Consider the following 24,645-nt stretch of genomic DNA (forward strand, 5'->3'; position numbering starts at 1 on the left):
GAATCACTGTATAATAGTTCACCCCATGGAAGCTGGATAACATATCTAAGTAGTTCCCTTATTGTTGGAATTTGTGATGAGTGTCTTTATAGGAAATTCTTTATCTGTTTCTCTGCTTAGATCCTTATGGTAGATTCCTAAAACCAGAATCACTAAGCCAAAAGGTATGACTATTTAAGGTCCTTCTTACATATGGGTTGTTTTCAAAAAGAGCATATCCACCTAAAATCCCACTGTAGTGGATGAAATAAACACACTCGCCAATAATGTTAGCATTATAATCTTTTTAAAATTTGATCCATAATTAGTTAGGGTGGGCTAAGAGCTGCAACAAACCATCCCAGAGTTTCAAAGCCTTAACACAACAATAAGTTTTTGCTCAATTCATTGTCTGATGTGGCTTGGAAGGGGCACACTGCTCCACACAGGCATGCAGGCATCCAGGGACCCAGTCTCTTTTCATCTAGTGGCTCCACCATTGTCTAGAGCCTCGGAATCCTCAGCTGGTTTTTTTCTACTTTCCAGCCAGTGAACAAACAAGGGAAAAGAGAAAGCATGGGGGATTGAGCTAACAGCTTTGAGAAGCCGTTAACAAATCACTGCCACTCATATTCTATTAGTCATATGGCCATACCTAACTGCAAGAGCGTGTGGAAAATGTGGTCTGTCCATACTCCCAGGAAACCTTTGAGTAAATAACTTTGCTTGGTACAGGGTGGGCATTCAGTGTGTTAGTCACAATAGGCCAAGGGAAAAAAAAAAAAAAAAAAAAGGTAAATCATTTTAACTGTATTCCTTCAATTACTAGTAAAGTTGGAATCATTTTTCATTTTTATTAGCCATGTGTACTATCTCTTCTGTGCATTTTTTACCTCTTTTGCCAGTTTTTCGGTAGAGCTCATAATGTTTTCAGTTGATTCTTAAGAAGCTGTTTCTATATTAAGGACATTGACCCTTATTTTGTCAAGTTCTTTCAGTTTGATTTTTGTCTTTTAATTTTGCTTGTAACTTTTATGCAAATAAGTTTTTATTTTGTGTTTAAATCTATCAATTATTTCCTTTGTGACTTTTCTGATTGACATCTCGTCACAGAATCACAAAGCACACAAAAACTGGGAGATTCCAGCCCAACTCTCCAAATCCATTATTTTGTAATCATGATTCACAGATGAATAAACTGATTGCTCAATGAAATAAGCTGACTGGTGCAAAGTATTGCAGCTAATTAGAGGCAAAGCTCAGACTAGAGATTATTTTTATTGCAGTATAATTGCTTTACAATGTTGTGTTAGTTTCTGCTGTACAATGAAGTGAATCAGCTATATGTATACATATATCCCCTCCCTCTTGGACCTCCCTCCCACCCCACCCTCCCATCCCACCCATCTAGGTCATCACAGAGCACCGAGCTGAGCTCCCTGTGCTCTATAGCAGGTTCCCACTAGCTATCCATTTTACACATGGTAGTGTATATATGTCAATCCTAACCTCCCAATTCGTCCCACCCTCCTCTTCCCCCCACCATGTCCACATCAGACTACGGATTTTTAATTTTTATTGAGTGTATAATACCTGACAGACTGCGCTGAACACTTTTCAAACATTACTTTACGAGGTAGGTGCTACTGATATATCCATTTTACACAGAAGGAAACGGAGGCTGCGAGCAGTGAAGCACTGTGTCCGAGGTCACCAGAGGCAATATGCCCCCAGTAAAGGGCAGCAGCATGATGGAACCCAAGCCCACCTGCTGTCGAGTCCTGGCTTGTGTCAGCACTCCATTAAGCTGCCTCTCAGGTCCCCTGACACACTGCATCAGACACACATTTCCTGGAGAGCTGCTTGAGTTCACGTTTACCGGGTGCACAACGCAGGCTGCAGCCTGGGCCCAGCCAGGGGAGCTGCTGTGTATGAGGTTGTGCTCTGCCCCGTTCACTCCACGGCAGCTTTGGCCTTGAGTCCAGCATATCATCTCAGTGCCCCCATGCACTTACCCGTCCAGAACACATCCCGGCTCCGTGTGCCTCGGCCACCGTAAATCAGCCGGCCACACACTCTGCCCTTGGTGCTTCTGAACATCAGAGAGGAGGATTTGCCTTCTCCTGCTCAGCTCTTGGGGCTTCTGCATTGACATTTGAGTTATGTCATTATTTTTTTAAGCGATAGAAATCTAGTCAATGATTTGTAGCAATCACTGCTGTGCGGTGTAGGCTGAAAGGCTCATATATCCTTACAGAGGGAAGCAAAAACCCAGCAAATTAGTCCTATTTCCTTGACACAACTCTGTGATGGGCTGGTATTAGGTAAAGCTGAAATCGGGTGCCATGATTAAAAGATTATGATAATGAAAAACAGACAGCCATCTTGTGAATTAGGAAATATTTTCAAGGAAACCAAGAGAGGCAAGTCACTGGAGTCAAAGGTCACCCAAAGGTCAAGGGGGACAGTAAAAGACAATTGGGTTTAGCAAGAATAAAACTGTTACCGTACCCTTTTTCTTGAACCCAATCGTCAGCAGCCATTTGCGTCTGTTCCCTGCTGGTCTCCTCTGTCTGCTCCCCCTGTGACCCAAACCAGGACTAGAAAAATATCAGCCACAACCCATCCCCCGCTAATGAGCTCTGTACACTGGGTAAGCACTCTTACACTCTGACCTCTTTGATTATTATCTCATGCAGAGGTCTCAAAAACCCAACATCTCAAGACCTACCCTCTCATTCACACTGTTTTCCTGTACTTCTAGTTTCCTCCTGCTGATGGCCCACACGTGCTGAATGACAAAAGGACCTGGTCACCAGCTCCACACAAAGTCCTCTTCCTGTCGAGCTTTCCTACTTTGATGGTGGTATCATTATTCTTCCAATGAACAAAGCTCAAAGCCTACCTGGGCTTCTGTGATTTCCCCCTCCCATGAGCCCTAGACCCCATCTCTTGCCAGCTGTCAATTCTTTGTTTGTAACTGTCTCTCAGGTAAACCCTCCCCCCTCCTCTCCATCTACTACCAGCCTCTTCCAAATCACCATCCAGATCACTGCAGTAAGTGTTTCTCTGATTTCCCTAAGCACCTTTGCCAAAAATCAGATGGGCACACCTCTAGGTTCTCTCTTCTGTCCCTCTGCCAACACCACACGGTCTTGATTACTGTGGCTATAAGTCTTGAAACCTGGGAGACTGACTCTTCCTACTTTCTTCTTTTTCAAAATTATTTTTGGAAGTTTGAGCATGACATATCTCAGTATGGATTTCTTTGGGTTTATCCTGTTCAGAATTTACTAAGCTCTTGAATCTGGAGGCTTGTGTCTCATCCTAACCTTGGGAAGTTTTCATCAATTAGTCTATTGAGAACTTTTTCAGTCCTACCCTCTTTCCCCTCTACTGGGATTTCAAAGACCCAAGTGTCAGGTCCCCTGGGGATCTGCTCTTTTTCTCTTCCTCTCGTCTATTTTCTCTCTGTCGTTCAGATTGGGGAATGTTTATGGTTATGTCTTCAAATTCACTGATTCTTTCCTTTGTCATCTCCATTCTGCTGTATAGCCCAACCAGTGTGATTTTCTTTCGGTTACTGTCTTTTTCCATTCTAAAATTTTCATTTGGTTCTTCTTTATGCCTTTTGTTTCTTTGCTGAGACTTTCTATTTTTTTTCTCGTTTGTGTCAAGCATGTTCGTAATTGCTCACTGAAGCATGTTTATGATGACTGCTTCAAAATCTTCGTCAGATAATTGCCACTTCCCTGTCACCTCAGTGTTGTCCCTTCTCATTAAGCTTGAGATCTCCATGCAACTTGGTGTGACGAGTGGTTTTCAATTAAAACCTGGACATTTTAGGTATTACGTTATGAGGCTCTAGAACTTACTTAAACCTTCCATTTTAGCTGGCTTCCTCTGACACTGCTCTAGCTGAGGAAGGGGAATCCTACCTCATCACAGCCAGGTGGGGATAGAAGTCCAGGTTCCCTGCTTGGCCTCCTAAGGGAGGAGGAGGACTCATCATTACTGCTGACAGGGGAGGGGGTTCCAGCTCCCCAACAAGACTCCACTGATACTTCCCTGGCTGGGAGGGGTAGGAGGGCCACATCACTGTGCCTCACAAGGCCTCCACTGGCACCACTGGGGGAAGGCAGGGAGCAGGAGGGGATGCATGGCCTCATTACTACTGGGTGGTGGTAACAGTCCTGACTCTCCACTAGGCCTCCTCTGACCACCCAGTGGGGAGGGGCAAGGACGCCTTAGTGCTGCTGGGTGGGAGTGAAAGTCCAGGCTCCCCACATGTCTCAGCTGAGAAATGGGCCCCCAGAAAGGGCTAACATCATTGATTCAGGAGTGAGGAATTAGTGACCCCAGAGACAGAGTAGGATGGGTTACTGGAGATCAAATGGCAAAGCGGTGGCAAAGTCAGGACTCAATGTCCATGCCCTCGGCTCCAAGACCACTTGTCTATAAACCAAAGAGCTCCAAAAGCACAGGCAGAATGCCAGCCCCCTCCCCAACATAACAGTGCAAAATCTCACCGGCCAAAGGATAGTGGCTGCCTCTCTTCACATCCTGCCAGACCCCAGGCCAGAAAGCACACGTGGTTATGCACATCAGTCCCCTGAACAACACAAACACACGTCTACTCAAGACGGGCCTTCCATCCAACACACACAGCTAAACCACACTCGAGAGCCAAGAACCACAGCAGCACAGTCACCTTCGGGGCTGGTGGTCTCCCATCTGGAGAGGATCCTGGCTTTCCTACCGTTGGAATCTCTGAAACCAAGATACACCCAGGAGCCGTGGACCTCAGAGCAGCCAGCAGACCAGACGCCCCCCTCCTGGCTGGAGAGCTGGGTCTGCACCCAGCTGGAGGCGCCTGCTTTGGACCTGGGGCCTCTCTTCTGGCCCCGGCTGTGGTCTCAGCACAGCACTGCTTATTCTCCAGCAAGGGAAAGCTGGTGACCCGGGAGGGGAAACTGCTTTCTAACAGCCTTTGTTTTTGTTTCCATTTAAAAAGGTTAGTGACTTTACTGCATGTGGAAGGAACCAAAGTAACAATTTCAAAGAGGCTCAGCATGTTTTGGAGCTGACCAAATATACAGAACATTTGGGTGGGGAGGAAAAGAAAGGGAAAAGAGAGAACAAAGTTTATCCCACATTCACCATGTGCCAGACATACGCCTTGGTGCTCCTTCCCATGCTTCTACAACAACAATTCCAGCCAGAATCAAGCTCCAAACCCCTTACCATAGGCCATCAGACTGTCTAGAGGCAGGCAGAGTTGTTAGATTCCAGGATGGTACACAGTAATGAACAAAGTTATGGGATACAATTTGAACCACGAAATAGAATGATATAACTATTAATAAAGTCATTTGATGCCTACATTTCAAAACAATATGATTTAAATTTTAAAATTCGTTAGAATAACTTGCCTCCATTAGTATCGCCCAGGCTGATAAATACCCACAATCTTTTGATAGAACTTGTGAACTTAGCTATACTCTTATGATCACTGGAACTTCTATGAGTGATTTTGTTGACTGCAGGGCTATTTTAACCTTCACTTTTTTAATTTATTTTTTTAACATTCACTCAATTGAAAACAATTTTCAAATATTATAGTCATCTAGACCAGGGGTCAGCAAACCCTGGCCAGTGGGCCAGACCTGTCCCACGGCCTGCTCTTGTCACATTTTCAAATGGCTGAACAAATATCGAAAGAAGAATACTATTTTACGACATGAAAATCATATGAAATTCAAATTGCAGCGCGCGTAAATAAGGTTTTACTGCACATTCTTTTCTGTATCGTCTATGGTTGCTTTTGTGCTCAAAAGGCAGAGCTGATTAGTTGCAACAAAGACCCTACAAAGCCCAAATATTAACTCACTGGCCCTTTACAAAAAAAGTTTGCTGACCTCTGATCTAGACGGTCTGTCAAATGGTGGTGCTGGATTGAAAACACACTGTGATGATGACAGTAACAGCCACCACCAGCAGCTTGGCTATTGAGGAAGCCAAACAACCGTCCTGAGATACCAAGTGGGCCGTTTACGAGCGAGCCCTCTGTGCAGCGTTGGTGATAACAGTGACAGCGTGAAAAGCCAACTTCAAGCAAAATTATGCATTCTGAGAATGCACCACGCACCCATGCACGCTCTGTACATTTATTCTCTGGGGAAAACCACAGTCTGAATGATGAGAGATCTGAATTCTGTGAAGTCTTCGAGAACGCAGCCCTCCCGTAAAACAGGTTTCTGTGTCCTCCCTCCCTTTCCCATGTTAGCGTGCGGCCCTTCTTAAGTCGCTGTGACCTCCCACCACTGTCAGTCTGGTGCCCTTCTCCTGGGCCCCTGCCTTCCCTTTATCACACGCATCGTCTCCCCGCCTGGCCCCTCCAAGGCTGTAAGTGCCCCCCAAGGCAGGAATGCCAGCTCCTTTCTCTTGAAGGCGGACAGATGTCCCAGCGCCCATGAAGGCCCTTCGTTTCAAGAGAGGAATGAACAAACGCTGTCTCCTCTCACTCTGACGGCAGGTACAGTGATCATTAGTCCTTTTCACAAACGAGGAAACTGAAGCTGGAACAGGTTAAACTGTTCACAGGCACTAAGTGACAAAGTCAGGACTGGAATTCACACCATTTACGATGGAGGGTCCTGCTGCCATGCGTGGCCGGGGCTCAGAAAGTACTGGAAGCAGGGTGAATGGACATAAGGCGAGGCCCACGCAGAACCACGAAAGCGTATTTGCACAGTCTCAGAAGCCGCCAAGATCTTCCCCTTCACTATGCTTAGTGAAAGAAGCTAGTCACAAAAGACCACCTATCGTATGATGCCATTTATATGTGGACACCATACGAACACTGACATAATTTCCCTGCATGGAACTTGGAAAGGCCCAATTCGCAGCACCTCTTATATCCCTTGTAGGAGTGAGGTGTTGAGTTCCTCCCATGTTTCCCGAGGAAACAACAGTACCTAATAAGGAAGGGAAAAGGGAGGCCAAAACAAGCATCCATTCTGTTTCTGGGTTCTCTCACCTGGGCCTCCCAGGTGCCTTTTCTCTGAAGGCCCCTCAGCAGCATTAATGTTATTAGAACAGTTCCTGCTTTGGACCTAGTAATTACATGACCGGGAACTGAATTTCCAAAATGGAACATGAGATCAGAAAAACACAAAACAAAAGAGCAAATTGAACATTCAAGTTGGTAGTACTAATTTTTTGATAAGGAAGAAACTAGAAACCACATAGATCTCTAACAGAGGATGGGGAATGGCTAAGGAAACCATGATGGGGCAAAATGATGGAAATGGTCACTAAGCTTAAAAATGGGAACCCCGACTATGTCAAGAGAAACGTTAACATAAAAATCATACTATGTGAAAAAGACATCCTTAAATTAAAATATAGGCAAATATCAAGGAGAAAACAATATGAGCAATTAGTGTACTATGCAGATATGTGGGGTGAGTCAGGGGGTACAGAGAAGGGAGGGGAGGAGGGAGGGAGAGGGGAACGGAGGGGTACTTCGGCAAAGTAACAGGTACAGTAAAACTCAAGTTAAAATATAGCACAGTTGTGGAATTATATAGTTTTCTGGAAGGCCAATTTGATAATACGTATCAAATACCTTAAGAGTATTTATATCTTTTGCCCCAGAAGGAGCGCTATGCATTAATAGATGTACAAAAAATGCACAAAAGAAGCAGTTTTATTTATAAATAATATCGAAAAACTGAAAAAAACCAACATGTCCAAAATAGGGGACTGTTTAAGCAAACATTAATATTTTTTTTAACATCTTTATTGGAGTATAATTGCTTTACAATGGTATGTTAGTTTCTGCTGTATAACAACGTGAATCAGCTATACATATACATATATCCCCATATCTCCTCCCTCTTGCGTCTCCCTCCCACCCTCCCTACCCCACCCCTCTAGGTGGACACACAGCACCGAGCTGATCTCCCTGTGCTATGTGGCTTCTTCCCACTAGCTATCTATTTTACATTTGGTAGTGTATATATGTCCATGCCACTCTCTCACTTCGTCCCAGCTTACCCTTCCCCCTCCCTGTGTCCTCAAGTCCATTCTCTACGTCTGCGTCTTTATTCCTGTCCTGCCCCTAGGTTCTTCAGAACCTTTTTTTTTTTTTAGATTCCATATATATGTGTTAGCATACGGTATTTGTTTTTCTCTTTCTGACTTACTTCACTCTGTCTGACAGACTCTAGGTCCATCCACCTCACTACAAATAACTCAATTTCATTTCTTTTTACGGCTGAGTAATATTCCATATATATGTGCCACATATTATATTCCACATATATATGTATATATGTGCCACATCTTCTTTATCCATTCATCTGTCGATGGACACTTAGGTTGCTTCCATGTCCTGGCTATTGTAAATAGAGCTGCAATGAACATTGTGATACATGACTCTTTTTGAATTATGGTTTTCTCAGGGTATATGCCCAGTAGTGGGATTGCTGGGTCGTATGATAGTTCTATTTTTAATTTTTTAAGGAACCTCCATACTGTTCTCCACAGTGGCTGTATCAATCTACATTCCCACCAGCAGTGCAAGAGGGTTCCCTTTTCTCCACACCCTCTCCAGCATTTATTGTTTGTAGATTTTTTGATGATGGGCAGTCTGAACGGTGTGAGGTGATATCTCATTGTAGTTTTGATTTGCATTTCTCTAATGATTAGGGATGTTGAGCATCCTTTCATGTATTGTTGGCAATCTGTATATCTTCTTTGGAGAAATGTCTATTTAGGTCTTCTGCCCATTTTTGGATTGGGTTATTTGTTTTTTTGATATTGAGCTGCATGAGCTGCTTATAAATTTTGGAGATTAGTCCTTTGCCAGTTGCTTCATTTGCAAATATTTTCTACCATTCTGAGGGTTGTCTTTTCATCTTGTTTATGGTTTCCTTTGCTGTGCAAAAGCTTTTAAGTTTCATTAGGTCCCATTTGTTTATTTTTGTTTTTACTTCCATTTCTCTAGGAGGTGGGTCAAAAAGGATCTTGCTGTGATTTATGTCATAGAGTGTTCTGCCTATGTTTTCCTCTAAGAGTTTTACAGTGTCTGGCCTTAGATTTAGGTCCTTAATCCACGTTGAGTTTATTTTTGTGTATGGTGTTAGGGAGTGCTCTAATTTCATTCTTTTACATGTAGCTGTCCAGTTTTCCCAGCACCACTTATTGAAGAGACTGTCTTTTCTCCATTGTATATTCTTGCCTCCTTTATCAAAAACAAGGTGACCATATGTATGTGGGTTTATCTCTGGGCTTTCTATCCTGTTCCATTGATCTATATTTCTGTTTTTGTGCCAGTACCATACTGTCTTGATTACTGTAGCTTTGTAGTATAGTGTGAAGTCCGGGAGCTTGATTCCTCCAGCTCCATTTTTCTTTCTCAAGATTGCTTTGGCTATTCGGGGTCTTTTTTGTTTCCATACAAATTGTGCAATTTCTTGTTCTAGTTCTGTGAAAAATGCCAGTGGTAGTTTGATGGGGATTGCATTGAATCTGTAGATTGCTTTGGGTAGTATAGTCATTTTCACAATGTTGATCCTTCCAATCCAAGAACATGGTATATCTCTCCATCTGTTTGTATCATCTTTGATTTCTTTCATCAGTGTCTTATAGTTTTCTGCATACAGGTCTTTTGTCTCCTTAGGTAGGTTTATTCCTAGGTATTTTATTCTTTTTGTTGCAATGGTAAATGGGAGTGTTTCCTTAATTTCTCTTTCAGATTTTTCATCATTAGTGTATCGGAATGCAAGAGATTTCTGTGCATTACTTTTGTATCCTGCTACTTTACCAAATTCACTGATTAGCTCTAGTAGTTTTCTGGTAGCATCTTTAGGATTCTCTATGTATAGTATCATGTCATCTGCAAACAGTGATAGCTTTATTTCTTCTTTTCCAATTTGGATTCCTTTTATTTCTTTTTCTTCTCTGATTGCTGTGGCTAACACTTCCAAAACTATGTTGAATAATAGTGGTGAGAGTGGGCAACCTTGTCTTGTTCCTGATCTTAGTGGAAATGGTTTCAGTTTTTCACCACTGAGAATGATGTTGGCTGTGGGTTTGTCATATATGGCCATTATTATGTTGAGGTAAGTTCCCTCTATGCCTACTTTCTGGAAGGTTTTTATCATAAATCAAACAGTAATATTTTTAAAAAATACACTGCATCCATTTAAAAAATCATGTCTTGGAAGAATATCGAATATTTGGTACAGAAGGAAAATGTTTATGATGAATTATTAAGTGAAAAAAGTAGTGAACAAAACAATATGTTTAACATAATACCAATTTTATAAAAGTGTGTGTGGGCAGGGTGAGAGAGAGAGAGAAAGACACCAGGAAGATACACATTCAAAATAATGGTCATCATTGGTTGGGAAATTATGGTTGATTTTTATTTTTCTTCTTTGTGTTTTCTGTACTTACTAAGTTTTCTGCAATAAATATATCTTACCTTTGTAATCAGAAAAAAAAAAGTGTTATATCTAGAAACTTAAAAAGCAAATCAGCAGTGCCGTTATCAGCACACAGCATTTGACACCGGGGTCCACGTGGAGTTAAAAGCAATGCAGCAGACTGTGCAGGGGCTAAACTGTCTATACTGTACCGAAACTAGGCAGACTGTGGCAAAGACAGCTCCAAAACCCTCCAGCCCACCTCTCCCAGGCAGGGGTCCATGGCACCCACATGGCCTCTCCAGGGCACATCTCAATAGGCTTTGCCAGTGGCATAAGCCAAGGGCAGCACGAGTGCCTGGAGGAGAGAAGCTGGGCATCCCTGCTACTCCCAGACGTGGGAACCCAGCCAACCTCCCTCCCGCCTCCGCCTCCACACACTCAGGCAGCCGTATTCACTCCACCTGCCCCCATATTCACGGTTCTTTCACACCTGCCCACAGTAAAAAATGAGCCCCCCTTTGTGCTACATCTGTTTTGCGATTGTAACTCCACCCCTTCTCTAAGCAAAATAGTCAGCCTTACTTTTTAGTTTAAGTGGGTTACATAGCAATAAAAAGGAATGAAGCACTGATACATGCTTCAACATGGACAAACCCTGGAAACGTTATTCTTAGTGAAAGAAGTCAGTCACAAAAGACCATGTATTATATGATTCCATTTATATAAAATGTCCAGAATCCATAGAGACAGAAGGTAGAGTCACGGTTTCCACAGGCTGGGAGAGGAAGGAGTGGGGAATGACTTCTAATGGGTACAGAATTTCTTTTAGGGGTGCTGAAAATATTCTGGAATTAGATCATGGTGATGGTGGCACAACTTTGTGAATAAGGTAAAAACCACTGAATTGTGTACTTTAAAATGGTGAATCTCAACTTTTAAAATTTTCAAGTGGGTTACAATTAGACTTTTAAGTGGTTACAATTAGACTTCTCAGCGGGTTATAATTATAATGAGGCACTAACTGGCCCAGTAGTTCCCCCAGAGCACATAGTTTGGAGGCAGATGACTTGGAATTCAAATATCACTCTGACATCCACTTGCTGTGTGAGCCCATGTAATTTCCTTAACCTCTCTGAGCCTCAGTTTTCCAGGCTGTACCACAAGGAGAATATTGTCTAGCTTACATGGATTATTGAGAGGATTAAATAAGTTCATGCAGGTAAATCCCAGCACCTGACACAGAGCTCCATAAACAGCAGTTCCCTCTCCCTTAGCTGGCCAGAAGATCCTTTGAACTTCAAGCAGAATGAAACCCTGGACTAATAAGAACCTACTGTATAGCACAAGGAACTCTACTCAATACTCTGTAATGACCTATATGGGAAAAAAAATCTAAACAAGAGTGGATATATGTATATGTATAACTGATTCACATTGCTGTACAGCAGAAACTAACACAACATCGTAAATCAACTATACTCCAATAAAAATTAATCAAAAAAAAAAAGAATGAAACCCTAGGCCTTGACTAAAACATCACTAAAGTCAAGCAGGACCTGAGTACTTGTCTGTTCTGGAAAAGACACTAAACAGAGCTAGAGGCTAGGATGTCGGTGCATACCCTGTAACAAGACTTCAAAACTTGCAGACACACAGCTCCACTCCCAAGGCTCACCTTATAACCAGCAATAAACTCTCCGCCTCCACCGACAGTCTCAAAGAGCCTCACGTCCACTGTCGGGTGGGACCCTCTCGACCATTAGATAAGTGTTGCTATTCCTAGCATCAATCAAGGATGAAGCAACCAGAGCTCAAAGAAACCAGAAGAAGGGGCAGAGCCGTGATTTGCACCCAGGTCAGACTGTCTCCACGGCTCCTAATTTTGCTTTCAAGGCAGCTGCCCTCCCTATTCTCAGCCACTTTTCTCCGGGCTGTCAGGTCACAGCGAGGCTGGCTGTGAGCAGCGCTGGTGTGGAAGGGCCGTGCCACCACAGGACCAGGCAGGTGTCACTCCCCAGTCCACCAGCTCTGGCCGCCAAGCATGGAGGCAGGGGCGGGGGGCGAGGAGTGGAATCAAAAGGGCAGCTGAAGGCCAGGGAGCCAGTAGCAAAGGGAGGGGCGAGAGGGACCAGAATTCAAGGCATGTGAGGGTTAGAGGTCAAACAATCGAGATCAATCACCCTAAGCAAATGTGAGAGGTGTGGAAGAGAAGCTGCTTACATCCTTCCCAGAGAGGCGAGAAAAAAGTGATGGCTAACCTTCACATGGCACATCCACGTGCCTGAGGCTGTTTTAAGCTTTTTACGTTCTCATGACTCTCACCCACAGTATGTATGTATGTATGTATTATTATGCCCATTTTACAGATGGGAAGACTTACAGCACAAGAGGTTAAGGAACTGTTCAGGGCTCCCCAGCATGGCTGAGTCAAGGCCTGAACTCAGGCAGCCGGCTCGGGAGGGCTCCCACCCTCAGCTGCCTGACCCAGGGAAGGAGGTGGACCCACTGCCGAAGACGGTGTCCAGCCAGTGGCAGACTCCCTTCTCCATCCTCCTCGAAATGACAAGGGATCAGAGGCACTGTGCTACAGAAGGAAAAGTCTGTTTGGCAACGACAAATTTGTGACGTGCTGATATGATCGGAAGGTTTCCAAGAAGGAAGCAGGTAGAGCAGCCTCCCTGCAGTCCGCGTATCCATTTGCATAAGAAATTAACCTGAGCCTCCAAGAAAAATGGTTAAGTCAAAGACGTCACTTGTCTCACCCTGCTGCTCTCCCCTCAGAGTCATGTGGCTGCATCCCTGCCGTAAATCAAAGGCCAAGCTCCCCTTTCATCAGATGCCTACAGATAATTCCCTTGCGATTTCCCTGCTGGGGCTCAGAGGGCCACAACCTAAAGGGTTAACATCTCATTTCCTCTCATCTTTCAAGCCTTAATCCCCATCCTGAGCTGGGTGCATTCCAAGCCCACCTGGAGCAGGTCATGACGAGCCCCAGCCCACGGATGGCCCTTCATTTCCCCTGGCAGGAGATTAGATGGGGCGCCCATTAATCACTCATTATTTGGGTCCTTGCTGCTGGCCAGCCCTAGGGCAGACGGCCAGCTGTCTGGGAGGGTTGCCCAGCCCAGGTCGTGGGCTGCCTGATGCCACCCTTCTGGGACAAGTGCAGTGTAAGCAGGCTCTCCGGACCACGCCCGAGAGGACAGGGGTTAAGGGAGAAGGCTGCCGGGGTACTGCTCGGTGATTCGCTTGAGTAAGGCTCACGGGAGAAGACAGCATGCACAGTACGTTCAGGGAAAGGATGAGGGAAAAAGAAAAAGAGATAAGCAGAAAGAGACCACTCTCCCGGGACAGGTAACCATCAATAAAAGCAAACTGCTGCCTACCTGTTTCTTAGGTCCTTCTTAGAGGAAACTAAAGGCAAATTGGAGGAAGGAAATAGAGAGGAAAGAGGGTGTTGAATGGATAATTCTTCTTCATCATCATCATCATCATCATCATCACTATTATTACTGCACAGCTGGGGGTGTTCATCTCCTGGGTTTGAATATAAGGTTGCAATATTCAGCCCTTCAGACACAAACCCCCTGGACCTGAGGGGGCCTGAGATGATGTACTTTTTCTAGAGCTCATCTATTGAGCACCAACTGTCTGCCAAGCGCTGACTGGGTACAGAGCAGTTAAATGGGATGAAAACTGACACCGGGCACCCACTAGGTGCCGGGCCTTTGCTTAATGCCCCGTGTGTCTGTGCACCAGTCCCTACACCAGCCCTCCAGGATATGGCCATCCTTTGTTACAGATGGGGAAACCAAGCTTAGAGGTGGGAGGGTACAAAATAAAGGCCTGTAGAATGAAGGAGATGTGTCAGTGACCAGACCCCACTCCGGGGAAGGAGGTGGGACTCACCACGCCCACATGCTCAGCCCTGTTTGGGGAGTCCAAGGCCACTGTCACCTCAGGCAACTTGGGTCTCCAAACCAATCCACCCGGGTCCCTCTCCCTCAGCACATGCTCAGGCCCAGAAATACATTCACAGTAAGCCTGATGGGGAGACGTGGGAGCATGCCTTCAGGACTGAACTGAAGACCGCTTTGACCAAAAGGGGGCTCTGCTCCATGGCTCACTCCTTAAGAGTCAAGGTCAAGGCCTCTGTTAAAAAGGACCGTGCTACCTGGGATCCAGTGGCTCATTAACTCACCACCTGTCATTAGAACCTCGTTGTAAAGGCAGCCTAGGGCAGTGGTCCTCAAACCTGAGCGTGCAGAATTACCTGAGGCTGTCTTTAAAATGCTCATTCTCCCAGGCCCTGCCTCCACCCTGGAATCTGTTTTGTTTTTTTTTTTCCCCACCAGATCCTAATTCTGATTCAGGTGTTCTGAAAACAACCCTTTCAGGAAACAGTGATATAGTGGAAAGAGCACCAGACTTAGGAAGCTGGGTTCTAAGACTTAGATTCAAAACCTGAGTTGTTGACCTCAGGCAAGTAAGTGGAGTTTCCTTCCTCGTAAAATGCAGATGATACTGTCTCTGTCACAGGTTGCTGGAAGGATGAAAGCATCAAGCCCAGCACACACAGGGCTCATTAAACATGACCTGAAAGAGTTCATCAGGCCAGCAAGGCTCCAGAAACTGGAGAAGTCAGTTTTGATGGGTTGGAGAAAGAAAAGAAGGCAAATCAGGCCCAAGATGAGGGGTGGCCCAGCATCAGTGCACAGGTCAAGCAGAGGGGAATGAAGAGGGGGGATCCTGAAAGAGGGCAAGAGTCAGCAAAGCAGCCTCAAGGCAGAGCCTCGCACTGAAGCTCCCCTCCCAGTGGCAGCCTGGGCCCTGCGTTAGCAATTGGCACAGCATTTCTAAACCATTACCTTCAAAGAGAAGCCAGTCAATAAACACACGTGCAACCTTTAGATCTGCACATATGTAAATAAATATCACAATTCTGCACACACACACAAAGAAAGATAAAAGGTGGGACAAGTGGAGAGAAGAAGAGAAAGGAGGGAAAAGTAGGATGGAAGGTCAAAGCCAGTCACATTTTCAAGTTCGCTGGTGCTGGCAACGTGCTGGAACTGTGCCCCATGGCCCGGGAGAGGCCCTAGGAACAGAAACCCAGGAGCTGCTCTGGAGAAACTTTGGGGTGGCTGGGGAGATGCGGCTTGCCCACTAGGACATGTCCAGGCTGAATACAGAGACCGTGCAAAGAATGCGGGGGAACACATGAAATGGGTTCGTGGAAGAGAGGGATGGACGTGTGCAAGAAGGGCTGGGATCCACTTCCTGGCAAAATTTAGACCAGCAGAGGGGAAATCTGCATTTCTGAGCTGGGGATAGGGGACATACAAGACCACGATAAAAAGAACAGGTAAGTGGAGTGAAGGATTTCAGGCAGGGAAGAGTTGGGCTGCTCTTGGATCAATAAGGTAGACACAAATTAAGGCAAGTTTGAAACATCCAGATGAAGAATGGCCTTGATGCCACCATGTCCATACCAACCCTTTCACATCTCTAGGTCTTTGCTCAGGCTCTTCCCTTTGCCTGCCATGCTTCCCCTCCTTCCAGCCTTTCCCATCTCCTTGAACTCCTCCCCATGCTTCAAAGCCCAGCAGAAATTTTCCTAGCTCTTCCCATGCAGGAAAATATTTCTCCCTCATCTGTGTCTCCTTGATGTTTTGCACACTCCCAATGTTTTGCTTTGTTTTGTGGTTCTTTCTTTACATCTCTTTCTCTCCCAGGTGGCTATACATCATCTGCTAGCCTGTCAACAAATCAAGGGCAAGGATATTGTCTTGTTCTTGGTTTAAGCCTCAGCATGTAGTAACACTCCCTGGCACACAGCAGACCCCCAAAAATATTGGCTGGAGAAGATTTAAATAGAAGTGAATACTGGGGAGCCATTGTGATTTCTTGAAAGAAGTGATGTGGTGCAATCAGAATTTTAGGAATATTAATCTGTCAGCATGAAAGATGATGGATTAAAATGACTCGTGGCCAGAAGTCAAGAGAGGAGACTCTTACTGTAACGCAGACATGGTTTAAGGAGGGAGCAGAGGGAATGGAGACAGGAAGATAATTTCCTGGATACCACAGAAGAACGTGGATGGGACTTGGTAATGAATTAGCTATAAATGAGGGGGCTGGGATGCGGAGTCTGGGGCCCTCAAACATAGAGACTCCCAGCCAACTGGGAGAAAGGTGGTACCATGGAGAGAAACGTTGGGGGATGGAGAAGGATAGGCAATCAGCACCCAGACTCTCTTTAGGATAACTGATTACAATCACAATAAGCATTTCTAGGTCAACAACAACCCTCCAAGTCAAAATATCCAATCCTGATCTTATGCCCAAACTCTAGGCTGTATTTTATTTATTTTTTCCTAACAGCCAACTGGAACCACTTCTTCATGGCAGGGGAGACTGAAATGAAGATAAGACCAAGCTGGCACCCTGCTGGGTGCTGGGCATGGAGGAGACCACACAAGCTCATCTGGCCAGCCCTCCCCACAAGAGGCCACCCGAGTTGCTTGTTCACTAGGGCCTCCAGTATTCTGATCACCCAAACTTGTTTCCGGGACCTCTGGGAAATCCCTGTTCCAGCCCTGCAGAGGTTTATAGGAAAGTCCCAGGACTCCTGTCTGCTTCCTTGCATTAATTTCAGGGCTAGGATTTTGTTTTCTAAAGGAATTCAACTATGGTGCCAACAAAAATCTATAGGAATTGAGTAGCACTGTATTTAAATCACCTTTTTAAAATGTTTGCTTCTTTGTATTTTGAGACCCAATAAAATCCTATTAAGCCCAACCACTTCATTACTTTTATCAATGAAGGAGAAGACATATGCAGGTTATACAGGTTTTAAGAGCTGTGTGATCTTTGAAAAATCTTTAGACTCTTTTGTACCTGGGTGCCTTCAGCTGTGAAAGGACAGTTGGAGGAGATGATTCCGTAGACCTCTCTCAGGTCTCAATTTCTCTTTTTCCAAATTCCAACAGGCATCCCATGATCGCTTTGGCTACCCAGGACCAAGGCTTCAGATTCACTTACTGCCTGCCAAGGGACAAAGGGCTGCGTGGTGGGGGTCACAGAGGAGACAGGAAGAGGCGCAGGCACGCACACTCGCCAGGCAGTAGTGGAGGCACGGGCAGGGGGGTGGGGCGCGGGACTGGCTGCGGACTGCTTAAGGAGACCCCAGACCCCACAAATTCCCGATGCCAAGTGGGCCTGAGAACGACCTGAAAGCCTCTTCCCAACTTAGGGCTGATGTTATTTCAAAGAAAAAAATATTAACTTCCAGATCGCTAAAGCTCCAGAGTGGGCTAGTTCTGTAAAAGCTAATTCTACAAGCGCGCCAAGGGACTGCAGGTACTTGGGCTACACTTGAGGAAGTGTCCGGAGTTGGCGGAAACCGCCCATCCACTCCGGCTCCCAGAGGCGCTAGGTTGCAGCGGTTTAGCTGAGACACACACACACACACACACACACACACACACACACACACACAGACAGATGTGAGGCTTTCTAGAAAACGATGTGGCCGAGGCCCCAGGCTGGGTCTCGACGCGCGCCGACCAAGACTCGACCCTCTCTCCGGCCCCGGGCAGGAGGTTGGCGAGGCCGGCGTGCGGTCGCGCGGGCTGGGTGTTCACTCGCCGGTCCCCATCTGCCGCAACCAAGAGAGCTCGGGGCCCCGACTCCAGGACGGCCAAGGTTGACTGTCCCTAGAGTTTCCAAGTAGGAGGGTGGAGGGGTGAGTGCTGGCGCTGGGACAGAGCAAATCCCCCAGGAAAAGAAGAGGACAGAAGGAGGCGCAGCCGTCGGCACGAACTAGGCGCGCGCTGGCTCCCAGCCTGGTTCGGACGCAGCCCCCCGGCGCCCCCGACACACCCACTGAGCCCCGCCACCCGCGCCAGCCCGCCCGGCGGTCCAGAGGGGCCCCGAGAGGCTGGCAGCGGCCGGGCCGGGTCGGGACCCCGCGGGCTGGGCGCAGGGGGCGCGCGGCGCGGGCAGCTCGGCTCACCTGGCGGTCCGTGTCCCGGAGCGGCCGGTGGACGCCTCGCCTCGCCCCCGCGTGGTTCCCGGCGCCGGGCAGCCCCGAGCGCGCCGCATGGACGGCCGCCGCCGCCGCCCCGCGCCCGTCCTGCACGGGCTCCCGCTGCGCCCGGGTTCCGCGTCGGGCTGCGCGGGCGGCCAGAGGCTCGGGTGCGCGCGGAGAGCTCTGGCTCTGAGTTTGCGATCCCGAGAGCCGAGATCCGCGCTCCCTCGGTCCCTCCTCCCTCCCCCACTCGCGGCCTCCTGCTGTCATCTGGAGCCGCTCCTGACGCCCCCTGGCGGCCGCCTCGGGAAGCACCGGCCCCCAACCCACCCTCACTCCCCAGAGGGGCCCCTTAACAAGGATGAGCGCCACCGATCCCTGGGTGAGAGAGGACAGACATCATCCCGTAGAGGGGAGGACAGTCTAGACCGAGGAAAGGAGGGAGGAGGGTGGCGAGATTGGAAGAAAGAGCGGTCCGGGCTGGCCAAGTAAGAGGAAAAAGGGGTGAGACCAGGAGGTAATTAAACTAGGGCCAGATGGTGGAAGGCCTTGAATTCCGCGCTAATCTTATCCAGAGGTTTGTGGGAGCCATTGAAGGACCGAGGCACAGGAGGGATGGGGGCATCCTTGCGTTTTGGGACAACCATTCTGGCTACAAGAGGGTGAGGATGAGGCTGAAGCAGGGAGCCAGCAAGAAAATTTTTGCTGTAAACAAGAGCGGAGAAGAAGGCAGTGACTATAAGGGCAGCGAAAGAAGAGCCCTCCTGTAAAGGGCACACAGTCACACGTGCACACTCACACACAAGATAAGACTCACTGGGCTCCTTCTAAAGGCAAGGGACAAAGGACAAGAGCCCTCCACATTCTAACTAGGGTTAGACAGCATGGGGGAGAGAGAAAACACGCTTCTGACAGCCAGAGGGATTCGGCATTTTTCTTGTCTTAGGGTGATACTGTATCCCCACACACAGAAAAAAACCTGCTGCAAAACAGTAATAATAAAAATCAAACTTTGATCTGTATATACAAGCCCTTCTTTTTACTAACTGGCAAATATCGTCCCAGAGAGGGCATGACCAAAATTACCCAGCTAGCTAATGGCCGGAAAATTACTAGAGCCCAGTTTCTTGGTTCCTAATGCAGTGCTACATTCTTTCAATTCAAATGGAGGCATTTAGAGCTAGTGAGGTAGGAAATAGAATGACTGTGAGAAAAATGTCCCTCCTCTCCCAGGAGGGGGTAAGGGTGACGTTAAATATTTGAAGAGGTTGTCCAGTTACAGGTAGACTCCCTAAATGAGGCAGCCTGTTTGATTATGACTGCCTCCAAAGCCTGCCTGCAGGAGTTGTTTTGAAAGTGCAGGTGCACGGGTGGGACAATGAAGGTGGCAGTAGAATGTAAGCTCCCTGCCCCAGAGCCAGGCTGAACCAGGGACGGGTGTGGTATGTGGGAGGAGAAAGGAGAGCAGCAGGGCAGATAGCTCCAAGGGAAAAAAACTAACCAAAGAGAAAGTGACAACCCAAGAGATTAAGCCAAAGAAAATCACCAACTTTGAGTGCCGACTACTGGCCTGGAGCCTGGGCAGAGCCAGTTCTCCCTGATTCAAGCTAGTTCAAATAGGATGAAATAATTCCATACTCGCTCAAACAGATTCTGATTGGAGGCACAGTGGGATTAAATTAATTCTGAGTGTCATGAGTCCCTTGGGTCCAGATTAAGTGGCTCTAACAGCTCTGACCAGTTTAAACCATTTAAAATGATAGAAAAATTATACAACATTGGGATATACTTAATGTCCCAATGAATTGGACACTTCAAATGGTTAAAATTATGTAGTGTCTATTTTACCACAATTTTTAAAAAGAAAAAATAACTAATAAAACTTGTTCAAAATGGATTGATTTATTAATTTATTGAAGAGATATGTACAGAGTGCTGAGTAGGGCCTTGGTACTCAGAGGTAAAGATAAAATGAAGAAAACATTCCAGTCCAAAAGAAGCTCAGAGTAAGGCAAGAAAGGTGCAAAATAGAAAATCATACTGGTAGGTGGTAGGTATAATTGGGGCATCTGCAGATCCCCAACTCATGGGAGGGGATCAGAAATCTGGGATGTTCTGCCTGAGCTGAGCCTTAAAGGATGAGGGAAGTTCATCAGGCAGGCCATGGTTTGAGCAGGGCTTAGGAGCCAAGGATATGGAGTTTTTTAAAAACTAATTTTAGACATACAGACAAGTTGCAAAAATAGTACAAAGAATTCCCTTATATTCCCACCCTTCTTCCCTTGATGTGAACATCTTACATAACCAGAGTGCAATTTTTATTGACCAAACTTAATCCAAGTGACCTAAGCTGGCTTTTCAGAGCTGATTCTGATCCACTTCAAACTTGTTCAAATAGTTGTGACCACATTTTGCTTACATGTCACAGAGTGTTCTCTTTTTTAAAGTCAAGACTGTGAAATCTAGTCTCATTTTAAACAGAGCTATTTACATTATGTAGAGACACAAGAGAATATTAATTATACAAAATCAACAAGTTTTAAATCTTTCAGTCCTGTTGCATTTCTACTTTTACCCAAGCGTATGTGTGTGCATGCATCAGATTGGCAGAATTTGGTCCTCATGTATAAACAACGAACCCTCTCCAGCAGAGAGGACAAAGCAGAGTGGGTGCCTCAGGTCCCAGTCACAGACCACCCCGCGGCCGTCCAGCTGCCTGGCATGTCAGTGTCTTCTGTACACAACATCTTGGAGGGCAGGTTGTCAGTTACCCTCGTGCATATCTGCGGTGTCAAGATGCTCACTACTCATAAAATAGCCCAGACTGTTGTTGGAGACTTTCTGTTACAAAGCCCCCTCTAATGGTTAACAGAAACCTTTTTCCTGTGACCACTGCCCATTGGCCTTAGAAGTGGCTCCCAAGATGAGAAACAAAAATCATAATCCCTCTGTCAGCTCCACATATATAGGGCAGCCCTAGCTTCCACCTGCTGCCGTGTATAATTAGGAATTATTAGTGCCCCCTTCACTCCACCGTCCAGGTTGCTATGATAGACGACCTGGTCATCCTGCACAAGACTGCCACCACCCCGCCCCACTAAGCCTGCCCCCTGCCCAGCACCACATGCCCAGCATCTCACCATTCTTCCTGGGGGTCCCCAGCCTGGAGCATAACGTCGGCACTAGTGAGGACTTCCTAATGCTGGGGGACCGATGGCATACTGCTGAGAGCAGCTTCCTGGGATTTCAGAGCACGTGGGACTGGAATAAGAGCCAAGTGTGAACAGACTGCAGGAAGGCAGCTTGGGACAACCGGACCTTTTTGGGGGAACGTATGAGTAACACAGCTTCTGCACTTCACTAATAAGTACTGACCAGGAATCCTTTTACCAGCAGAATATTTCTTGGGGCTAGAGTTCCAGAAGTTACGCTTTGAAAAAATACTGCTCTCTACTCTTGACAAACACTAATGTTTTCATCCTAATGGCATTTCTGGGGGTTGTGTCCCAGCAGGGAAGAAAACCCCTCCATTATCCCTACTTTGTTAACATTTGGAGGTGGAAGGGAAGCAGACATGTAGTCCAACCCCTAATTTCAGGCTCCAGCGAGGTACCGGGTACCGGGAACAATGCAAAATTGTTCTCTTCATTTTCTTGGTTGTGAACGTTTGTAGACTGTAAAGTCAAGGCAAGCTTGTGCCCAGTGAATAATAAGGAAATAAGGGAAGCGTGATTTAAACAAAACAAAATAAAACAAAACAGAACACCACAACACAACACAGCCCCTCGCGAGCTGGTAAACATGTAGTTTTAAGCTGCTTCTGAGAACCTTTTGGTGAGTGTTAAGAAGCCTTCCCTCCCCTGCTTGCCTCCTTAACTTACTTCTTTCTCTTCCTCCTCCAGGGCATCTGGGGTATGGACCTAAAAACCGGGTTCCTCCCGAGGGCCTGCCTGGGGCTGGCCCCCCCTTGGCCTGTAAGAGAATAGCTGTACCACAAGCTCAGAGGACAGAAGTAAAATGACTTCTCAATGGAATGTCGGTTTCCGATGAAGTGCCGGGGAGTCTTCAGGCTGTGTTCAGGTTATCTAACTCCCCTTACCTCTCTCACTTCACTCTCATTCCCTTTCTTGTCTCATGGCCAGAAAGAGGAGATAGGAAGCCTCAAGTTACCTGGTACAAGACAACTTTTGGAATCCCAAATATTCAGATTATTTCTCTTTTCCCTCTTTGCAAGCGGTAATACTCACAGCTAAGATGCATCACCCAGGTTGAAGCCGCTTCTCTCCAGGAGCAGCAATGCGGAGCAAAGTAGAAGGCGGACATCACAGCCTCCAGATCCACAGGCTCCCTTTCTCCTTCTGGCGATGATTAACTAGGCAAAGACAATGGAGAGCGATGGAAGAAGTCCGTTTGCTAGCGTCTGCTCCTCTCACACATGATTGGTCATTCTTTCATTCATCCATCCAACCTATATTTATTGAAGCTGACTATGAATGATCGAAGGGAGGATGAGAAACATTAACCAAAGTCAAAAGGGGACAGGGTGGGAGAGATTGTTCTAGACAGAAGGAAGCACACTTGCAAAGCCCCCGAGGGAAGCATGATGCACCTGGGGAACATAAAGAAGGGCTGTGTGGCCAGGGCTCAGGGAGAGAAAGGGGGGAAGTGGGGCAGGGGGATACGTTTGACTGTGCTGAGTCTCCCGGGAGGGGTTAATGAGCCTTTGACAACCACAAAGGCACAGGCATGTCCCATCAGAACAGATACAAGCCACAGGCTGGGGCAGGGTCCTGGGGCCCCCCTGCTGCCCTAGATGCTGGATTTCGGGAAGGTCCAGGGATCCCAGAGGGGAAGAAGTGTTGGGGGCAGCTCAAGGTAGCGGCTATTAATCAACCAATCCAAAAACATATCATTTAGTGATCGATAGGGAAAGCTGTCCTGTGCAAATCTGTTAAAGGTCAGTGATGTTTAGCGTCATTTTCGTGAGCTGGGTTATTCTCAAATGAGCAAGAGGAAGCCTCTGAGGTGGTTTAAGCAGGGGCTGACCTGACCAGATCTGTGTTTATCCAAAGGGAGAGAAAAAAAATTCCTTTGGTTAATTAAAAAAAAGAAAGAAAAAAAAAGGTAATGTAAAAACATCATTTCACAATTCTTTTGTAATGCAAAAATAAATGCAAAATAAAACAAATCATCATTCTAAAGGAATGCCCTGTGTTTGCCTTCCCCTGCTTCCTGGGAGACTCTCCTAATAAGGTCTTGGCCTTCACTCATTGCCCATGCTGCCCTCGTGACCGGCACTGCAAGTCTCCAAGACGGCCGCGGTGTTAGAGGTCTCAGCACAGAGAGCAGTGTCTCTGTTTGAGGCTAATCAGCTTACACGGTGCCTGAAATTGCTGTCACCTTAGCCTCATTGGCAATTTTCCCTCTTTTATCAAACTGGCTTTCTTGTTGAATGAATTGATTTTTATAAAGTCTCAGAGATACCGCATATCCAATGAACACGGGCCAGATATGGTTTGTACATAATCCCAGGCACTACAGACCACAAAGTCAAACTGTCTCTAGGTTCATTGCTCTACTTTGCCAGTCATCTTTGTCTTGCCTCTACTGTCAATATATAGAGACCTACTGTGTGCCACTTGTGACATCTGGCCAGACTTTGCTGCCAAGATTTCTATGGGTCCTGCATTCCTTTTTTTTTCTTTCCTGTTTCCTGTTTCCTACTCTCTGCGTGATGGTGGCATCTTATCCTTGTGAGAAGCAGTTGAGTGTAGTAGAAAAAGGCAGGTATCCCCCAACCTCCACGCCAGCATCACTTGCTGGCCGTGTCAATATCGAAATCACCAACCTCAGAACTGCAGTCCCCTCATTTAGAAAATAGGAAGAACATATTCATACATGTTGGAAGAAAAGGGCCTCACACCAACTCCTGAAGCCCCTTCCAGCTCTCAGATCTATTATTCTCTCAGAAACTCTGCAACAGGGAAATTCTGTGGCTCATTTTGGATCCATCTGGGAAAAGATGACATACACAGAGAAGCATGTGACTTCTTTTTTAAAAATTTCAAGCTGCATTTGAAACGCCTTCTTTTATTCCTGCAATGTGGAGAATTACCACACAACTCTAGTGCCACATTATGGCTTCAAGAGAAAACTCCCCACAGCCCGTGTCTTGAGGCTTTAAGACTCACTGAC

At 46.4% G+C, this 24,645-nt stretch overlaps 1 protein-coding gene across 1 annotated transcript in view; it reads right to left on the bottom strand.

Annotated features, from left to right (window-relative positions):
* The window catches only part of THSD4 (thrombospondin type 1 domain containing 4), a 589,040-nt gene extending 570,406 nt beyond the window's left edge, over nt 1-18,634 (bottom strand). The window contains exon 1 of the mRNA XM_061180119.1: nt 18,436-18,634. The gene's annotated coding sequence lies outside the window, so the exon portion shown is untranslated. The remainder of the gene's footprint in view (nt 1-18,435) is intronic.
* Nucleotides 18,635-24,645: the final 6,011 nt, after the last annotated feature.

The sequence above is a fragment of the Eubalaena glacialis genome, chromosome 2 (genome assembly GCF_028564815.1).
Source record: "Eubalaena glacialis isolate mEubGla1 chromosome 2, mEubGla1.1.hap2.+ XY, whole genome shotgun sequence".
Lineage (NCBI taxonomy): Eukaryota > Metazoa > Chordata > Mammalia > Artiodactyla > Balaenidae > Eubalaena > Eubalaena glacialis.